The sequence below is a fragment of the Halyomorpha halys genome, unplaced genomic scaffold (genome assembly GCF_000696795.3).
Source record: "Halyomorpha halys isolate HHAL.00 unplaced genomic scaffold, Hhal_1.1 Scaffold220.1, whole genome shotgun sequence".
Classification (NCBI taxonomy): domain Eukaryota; kingdom Metazoa; phylum Arthropoda; class Insecta; order Hemiptera; family Pentatomidae; genus Halyomorpha; species Halyomorpha halys.
The window spans coordinates 55236-63876 of NW_027104907.1; the positions used below are offsets into that span (position 1 = coordinate 55236).

General features: G+C 31.6%; 1 long non-coding RNA gene across 4 annotated transcripts in view; it reads right to left on the bottom strand.

The window, feature by feature from the left end:
- Positions 1 to 530: 530 nt before the first annotated feature.
- The window catches only part of LOC106679796 (uncharacterized), a 62052-nt gene continuing 53941 nt past the window's right edge, over positions 531 to 8641 (bottom strand). For all 4 annotated transcript variants that reach the window (XR_010843033.1, XR_001343028.2, XR_010843031.1 and 1 more), the window contains exon 4: positions 531 to 3308. This is a non-coding gene — a long non-coding RNA (uncharacterized lncRNA). The remainder of the gene's footprint in view (positions 3309 to 8641) is intronic.

The window sequence follows — 8641 nt, forward strand, 5'->3', positions numbered from 1 at the left end:
ATGCTTATCAATATCAATTATATTCAATAAAATCCCCCCCCCCTTCTTCATCACTAAGGAATTGAAGTCATTTCATAAGTGTGAAATCCAAAATGAGTCGATTCTAGTTATAATTATAATTACTGAAATATAATTCCGTTTTTTTTTTGTTTTTTTTTGTACCCTTCAAATTGAAAAAATAAATAATAAATAGTACAAAAGATGCTAGTTGAAGTTTTTTCCCTGTATAAGATATGAGAGTATTATTAACGTAACTATTAACGATTATTAACTATTAACGAGTATTATTAGCGAGAGTAACTATTAATGTGACCCAATCCCATGGGTCTTATGTACAACACTAATAACAATAACAACATAAGGTTACATAGATATTGTAATAAAGATAATTTTAATTCAATTCCTATAAAAAAAATTTAGGTCCTTAAAATAATTATAATGTAATAATCCTTTAACATATTTATTTCCTTTCTTTTAAAAAATACTCATTAATTAGTATTAAAAAAAAAATAACATCTTTCTTTAAAATAAATATAGTTGAATATTTTTCAGATTTTTTTTAACTCTTATTATTTTTTAAAAAATCTTTTCCTTATATATTTCGATATATATTGGCTCTATATTTAAGAAAAAATTTTAAATATATTAACTGATAAGGATTAATAAGATTATTCCAAGAGGGAAGCTCACCAAATTTAAATTTCGCCCCAACAGAGGTCAAAGACCTTACGAAAGCTATCAATGGGCTGCCCGGAGGCCCAGGTATTTAAACCCGATCAACCTAATACCTGTTCTCTCTTTCAAAATTCTATTATTAAAGAATAAGGTTAATGATTAATAATATATTAATTAATGAATAATTATAAGTTGTTAATTATTCGAGGAGAGAGGGAAGAGCATCGGCCTCAGATCTCTATCTTATAACGAGGCAGCTAAAAAACTGGCCTCGTTGTGAGTTTTCGTTTTATTTCATTAGAACTTAAATATTTTTTCTTCTACATAATAAAAGTTACTGGATTGCTAAACAAGGAACACAACACCTGGCTAAGGCTATAAAAAGTTTTTCTCTTTTTTAAAATCTTTTAGCTTTTTAGGAAGCTTTTAGAGTTTTTTTTTTTTTTATTTTATTCCTTCGCCCTTACACGATGTTCACCTAAAAACCTTACGTGGTGATCCGCATGGAGGGGGAAAGTGTTTGGAAGACCGTAGTGTATCCAAGGTTAGAACACAATGGATAAATGCATTCCCAGCGTTATTGAATAAAACACTTGGAATACAGGCAGAATGCACAAGAGAACTTCTGCCGTAGCGTTCCTGAGATCAATCCTAATCAAGGCACGTCCATCTGCCTTCTCATCGCGCCCACCATATTAATATATAACACTAAAATAATTAGAATTTCATATTCCCATGTTAAATCTTAAAAATAAATATAAGATCCTATTAAAAAATAAATAAATAATAAATATAATATAAATAAATTCAGTGATTGAAATAATGGAGATATAATTCCAACTGGGCAGTTCGTAGGGTTGCATCTTGGCGAAGTTGATGAAAGGTATTTATAAATAAACTAAAGACGTACGCACTGCGGTTGAATTGAAGACAGTTCCTGCTGGTTACGGACAGCCATATCCTCATTACTAAGTACATAAGATATATTTCTTTACATATATTTCATTACATCTTCCTTACTAAATATTTCTGCTTTAAACAGGAACCTTGAAATTTTCTTAAATAAATAAAGCTTTCAATCTTTCCTCTTTTACCAATCATAAGTCTCTAAAATTAAAAAAAAAAAATCCAACTAATATTTTTATAAAATTTCGAAAATACAAAATATTAAAAAATGAGTATACCGTTTATTAATACTAATTAACCATTTGTAATTTAGAAATCAACTTTTTTTACAACAAACGAATCCCCATGTTGTAATTAAAATACCAATATTTATTTGTAAATTCCTAACATTCAACGAATATATTAACTACGATTTCTAAACCTTAGCCGGAGCATTCCTAACTAAATTTTTTTAATTCATAATTAAATTCAACTATAACCCGGGTAAATATTCAATTCACAAATTTTAATTTAAAGAAAAAATAAGATTACGATATTTAAAAGTGCTTGAAATATGTTGATAAGTTAAAATCAATTTCTTGATTAATATTTTAGAAGATAATTTTAAAAGAGCCATATATTTATTTTTTAACAATTCAAAATTATTATAAAAATATTACACTTTAACTTTTGCTCAGACGAATGTTAAATCTCACTACTCTAAATACAACACTATATTAATATATTTTAAAGTAGTTAAATCTAAAATATAGATTCAAGATTTCAGGAAAATTTTCCAAAGGTGGCTTGAATAATCATTAACATGACCAATTATAATCAGAAAAGATATAAAATGATGGAGACACGTTTCACGTTCATGAATAGTAAATGAGACATTAAAAACAATATTATCCTTTAAATCACTACAATTAAAGTTGGATTATGGGATAGCAATCATCAATCCATCATTTCTTTTAATTTTTTTTAAACAGTAACTCATAATAGATAATTTGTTGAATTATTACTACGTTTTATACCACGGTATGTTAGAAAAGTATACCCATTACGATCTCTTATATGATTTTTATAAAAATATATTTTTAATGAACGAATTTTTTTTTTTTTTCAAAGAGTATCTAGTGGAATTTTGTGGTAAGTTATTTATAATGCCCTTTTTTACCTATGAGGAATAGTAAGTGAGTTTGATTAAAGTTAGAGAGTAGAGATTTACCTGAAAGTAGGCGAGAAGAGATGAGAGCGAAGCGAGGAGAGACTGTTACATAAGACACTCACAAAGGCACTGCGCACGTCCGAACAAGACGAAGGCCTGGAGCAGACTGGGCTCCCGCTTACGCAATCAGATTTGATTTTGGCGCCACGCCCTCGGCCACGCCCCCTCCCGGCTAGCGGTCCGTGACGTCATTACCCCCACCACCGCCCGCATTCCTACTCAAACATTAATTGTAACTGGCGAGTAATATGGTGATGCTTCTTGTTAGTTGTAATGTTCCATGTAGGATGTAGTTTACAGGCAACCCAACTCAAGAGCAAGCATGTACTTTAGTTATTTTTATTGGTCCAAAATTGAACAAATCTTTGTCATAATGACGAAAACTGTATATATTTGTCTGTGATTTAGTGAAAAACACTCACTCATGTTCCAGTTTCAGAAGTATCCACCCCTTCATGCTACTCACAATAGTGTAAAATGTCGTGTTTTTGTACACCGTGCCAATTATGTTCATGACCTGCAACAGAGCAAAATATTTCTTTCAGTACACTATTCAAAAATAATTTTGACCTAATAGAATAAAAAAAATTTTAAATTTAACTATGAATAAGTATTATATGGCGCTTCGTGATATAGATACTTTATGGTGCTTCATAATATAGGTACTGTATGGTGCCTAAAATATTATCATATTCTTGGATTTCTTTCTCTATTTTGGTCCTCTTTTAGATTCTCTCAAATGTAGTAGTAGATAGTCGTTGTTAAAAAGTAACACAGTCTACAATCTGTTGAATACGTCATATACACAATAAAAACATGTGGTGCGGTGCGCGCGTCACTAAGCCTCCCCTCCCCCTACTTACAAGTAAAGTTAAAGTTAATACTATTCTTGTGGTTTAAAAAAAAAAATCTACAGACCAGGAAAAGTTTGGAACACAAATTTTTTATTTTTCTGTTACTATAAAAATTCGTATTTTAAACTTTCTCGAGGTAGTTATAACAAATATATATTTTCTATTTTAAACAAAATATTAGTTTAACAAAAGGTAACGAAGCCGTCATGCAATTGGGAAAGATCGGCAACGAGATCGGATTGATCTATTATTCCTTTTTTCACCTTTAGTTATTCATAAAATACTTTGTATTAATACATTGTTTATTATCTTTAAGAATGTGAACTGGTTATTTTTTCAAATGAACAAAACTAGAGGAACTTTAGAAAAAGATTTTTTGAAAAGTTTGTTCTTTCAGTTTCTTAAAACTTATGGTTTTTGAGCCGGTCACAAACCGACACAGGCCATTTTTAACCTTTGTTATTCAGACTCAAGAAACATCAAAACGAGTCTTTCTGTTTAAAACTAGAATTACAGTTTTTCACGATCGCAATTACATATTCCATATATAAGTAACTGAAAGTATTTTTTTTTTTTTTTTTAATATGGGAATATTCAGGCAAATCTAAGATATATTTATTGATTAAAAAAATAGATTTCATTAAACTATAGTTATTCAATTGTTTGTGTATACATTGGCTGTATGTAAAACTAAAGACGATTTATTTGGGCACTCTAGCATTACGTTGAAAAAAAAAGAAATGAGTAAATTTATAGTGCTTTAGCAAAAAACTTTACTTTTAGTCTACTTTTGTTGAAGTTTACTTTTACTTTAGTAAACAGAATAAAGAGCATGCTGGTATAACTACTGAGATTGCCCGACAATTCTGTTGTATATTCCTCATTGAATCAGGAAGTAATGTTCTAGTCTACTTCACTACACTTTTCCGAACTGCGAAGCACACACTCTGCAAATATTATTGAGACAATAGAATCGGGAGGTTGAAGTTATGAAATAATCCATAAAATGTTGACCCAGACATTTACCGTCCGATATGTAAACCGCTAGGATCTTTAGGATTTAGGTTTTGACGAGTTTTGGGAAACTGATTCCTTATTATATATTTTATCGTCATCCTGATTTCATAAAATAATTTTTTGTGACTTGATCCTAGATTAGATTTCTGGTAGTGATTGCTTCAGGTGGCTGCAGTGGCACTTTAAGATAAGGGGCCACTCCTCATTAGAGAACCTACTTACTGAATAATTATTATCTATAGAAATAAATTAAGTATTAGTTTGAAAGGTGAGAAACTTCAGGCATTTACTATAGATGCCTTATAAATTGATCAATAAGGTTAAAATCATATTTTATGACAATAAACCGAAGAAAACATATTATAAAGTACCGAATACGAAAGATAAGAACTAAACTAAGAAAATCTGAGTAAGTATTATAAAATTATATAATTAAGCTAAGTATAATTTTGTAACTAAGTGTATCTTAGTTGTTTTATATCTTTTTTAGCCCTGGTGAAGCCTTGCATAGTTGAGCGTAACGTCGGAAAATAAATAGTTAATAACTATTTTTTGTTCCTTTTTTACCGACCCTCCTTCATATTCAGAAAACATGGTCAATCATTTATATATATAAAAAGTTAGTAGTGCTACCACATGCATAAAGGAAAAAATCTAGGAACGGAAGTATCAGTGCTAGCACCATCTGGCGACGGGCAATACATTACATCTTTGAAGAATAACAGCTTCTGACCTCCTTGTACGATTTCTGGTTAGTTGTTGAACATAGCTCTGGACATAAGGACTCGAATCGAACCCAGACACAGGAACATGTAGCACTAACGGTAGATAGCCACTCGGTAGGGGGTAATAAATCATCGGAGCACATGGTCAGACCGGGATTAGCAAATGAGTGGGGCCTTCGAGCAACGGTACAACTGGATAATGGAGTTGGGTCCAGCAGTAACTGTTGTGACATTTACTGTCCTGACAGTGCTATAGCTTAAACTTGCTTGATGATCGGTAGCACTATCAACTATCTACGCATGTGCGTACCGCTACAGATTGTACGCCTTGATAGTGCAATGTTGCGACACGAGAATAAACAAATATTTTGTATACATTTGTGTAAAAAAGCAGTAGTTACAGGCTTTGAGGGCATTGTTTGGTTTGTTCACACGAATGTTTAATTTTAAGACAATGTTATATTATAATAAATGCTGACTGAACCCAAAGTTTCGATGCCGATACCACAACCGTTCTCTTCTTATATGTATGTCTAATAACGCCCATCCAAACCCAAATCACACTTAATACAATCTTCCTTTCTACGTTTCGGTCTACCTCTCTGAAACTCGCCTGTGTGTCGATTCAGAGTTTATTAACATTTTAGTGATCCTACAACCTTACACGCCCATCTTATCCGCCGTATTATACTTCTAAATTCTCCCGTTAACTCATCCTTTTTCGGTTCGAATATTTCACGTAATAGTTTATTTTCAAAAACCTTAAGGCGCTTTTGTTCCCTTAGTGTAACTGACCACGTTTCACATCCATAATGAACAATAGAAAGGAATTGTAGAATTCTGTAAATTCTAATCTTTAAGTTTTTGAACAGAAGATGGAAGCTAAACAATTTCGAAATTGAACCTGGCTTTTATTTTCCTCATCAATTTTATTTTTTCTAGTTACCGTAGAACCTAAATACTTGAACCTAACGGTTCAAATGTATTTCCTCCCACAATTACGCCATGAAACAATATTACTTCATAAAAAACAAAGTTTCTAAAAATGGAGGTTGTTTATTGTTTGTCAGTGCTAGATATATATAACTTCTATGTGTTCTTTTTTTTTTTATTTTACTGTGATGATTGTTGTTTTTAATCCTAAATTTTTATTACTCACTCCTGAGGTAGAACTTTCATTTTATTACTCACTCCTGAGGTAGAACTTTCATTTTATTATTCACTCCTGAGGTAGAACTTACAGCGTGTAAACAGGGACCGTTATACTTTCTTACCTTTGACATATCTTGCACGACAAATATCTTTTACGTGGAAATGGGCCTTGAGATGCAGAATTTTAATGCGGTGAAATGTTACTGAAAGAATAATCTGAGAATGGGACTGTGTTTCAGTTGTTACAAAATGGTTCATCTCAAAGATCAGAATGAATGATTCATTCACCGCAATAAAGAATCACTCTTATTCTGTAGAAAAGTCAATAATAAGTTGAGAAAAACGAGTGTCGAAATCGTGAGCTAGCACAATTTTTTCCCCAATCACTTATAACTCCTGAGCAAAAGGAACTAACAATGAGGAAAAATAATAAAAAGCACAACCGCAAAACTCCTGCTGTAAGGATATGGCTACAATTTGGTCCTTGTTATCAACATATTTTATATCCTATTTGTCATGTCTGTAATGGTCTATAAGAAAATTTATGTGCTTGACTTATGACAACTTTTTTTTTAATAAACAATAATACATATTCTGCCGCAATAGAGGGTGATAAGTATAATCGTTAGAACTATCCATTCGTATTGTATGGAAAGACCAGTCTAAACAAAGAGGTAGAAAAAAATTAAATGATAACAATAACAGGAACTAATATAAAAATTAAAAACAATAAATTAAAAATATGATATCTATAAAAAAAAAAAGTACCAAATCAATATAATAATAACTAATGACTAAGTAATAACTACAGATTTAAGGTTACAGCTTATATCTAATTTTGATAAATAATATTAATAGTAATGTGAACAGAACCCGAATGAGGTCATAGGTTTAGTACTTCGTAAGGAAGAACAGCGGTTATTCAACGAGATGATTTTTTACATCAGCACGCTTGGCTGTCAAATTTTTCTCCAATTAAGGGTACTGAATTTATGTGACTGGGCGGACCCTAGGTGATCTGCAGAACCCACAGGATTAACTCACGGCAGAAAATCGTGTAGCATCACTGTGCCACCGAGCTCTCCTCCAATTTGGATATCAATTGTTAATTTTGCATTATTAATTAGATAGGTCACTTACTCAGGTCTTTATGACAATGCAAAGAGGGCATAAAACCACATTTAAATGCAACCAAACCGTTGTCACTTTAGCTTTGACTACATCGCCCCATAACTATTTTTTTTTATATCATCGGTTCCTCCAACTTGAGGAAGAAGGGTTATTATCCTTTTAGTTCCCAGTCTATTCTAGCCAGATTTGGGAGGAAGAGTTATCCTTTTAGTTTCCAGTCTATTCTAGCCATAGTAGGAAAGTCGAGATTTATTCCGAGGTTTTAGGCCACGAAAAATAAATCTTAAAAAATCAATTCGCTCAGACTGGATTCGAACCGTCATCGAATTGTTGCTCGGCTCGCTCAAGCATCTAATTCACTTTACTCATAACACAATTATTCAGTTCAAACTACTAAGTGTTAGTGTTTGCTTATTTGAACAGGCAGAAAATTCATCCAAATTACAATATTTTTATGGAACTTTTTCAGAAATATGAAACTATTTAGACCATCTACTCCTTCTCAGTTGGTCATTATGGTTAAAATATAAATAAACAAATTTCATATGATCCTATCCAAAATATATTTTTTGAATACAGTATTTGTTTTCATAAATAAAGAACAATATTCTACAGACATTATTAAACCTTTAAAAAAAATTGATTTTCGTAATTCTCATATTTTTCCGTCCCAATCTATTTCGGCTGACCATAGGTTTCCTGGATCAAATGGCCATCCTAACTTGAAAAACTGAGTAAGAGTGATTCCTCTGCAAGATGTTTCCATGTTTTATTATGATACTGTATCTGCCATAGTAGGAAAGTCGAGATTTATTCCGAGGGTCAGCCGCGAAAAATAAATCTTAAAAAATCAATTCGCTCAGACTGGATTCGAACCGTCATCGAATTGTTGCTCGGCTCACTCAAGCATCTAATTCACTTTACTCATAACACAATTATTCAGTTCAAACTACTAACTCTTAGTGTTTGCT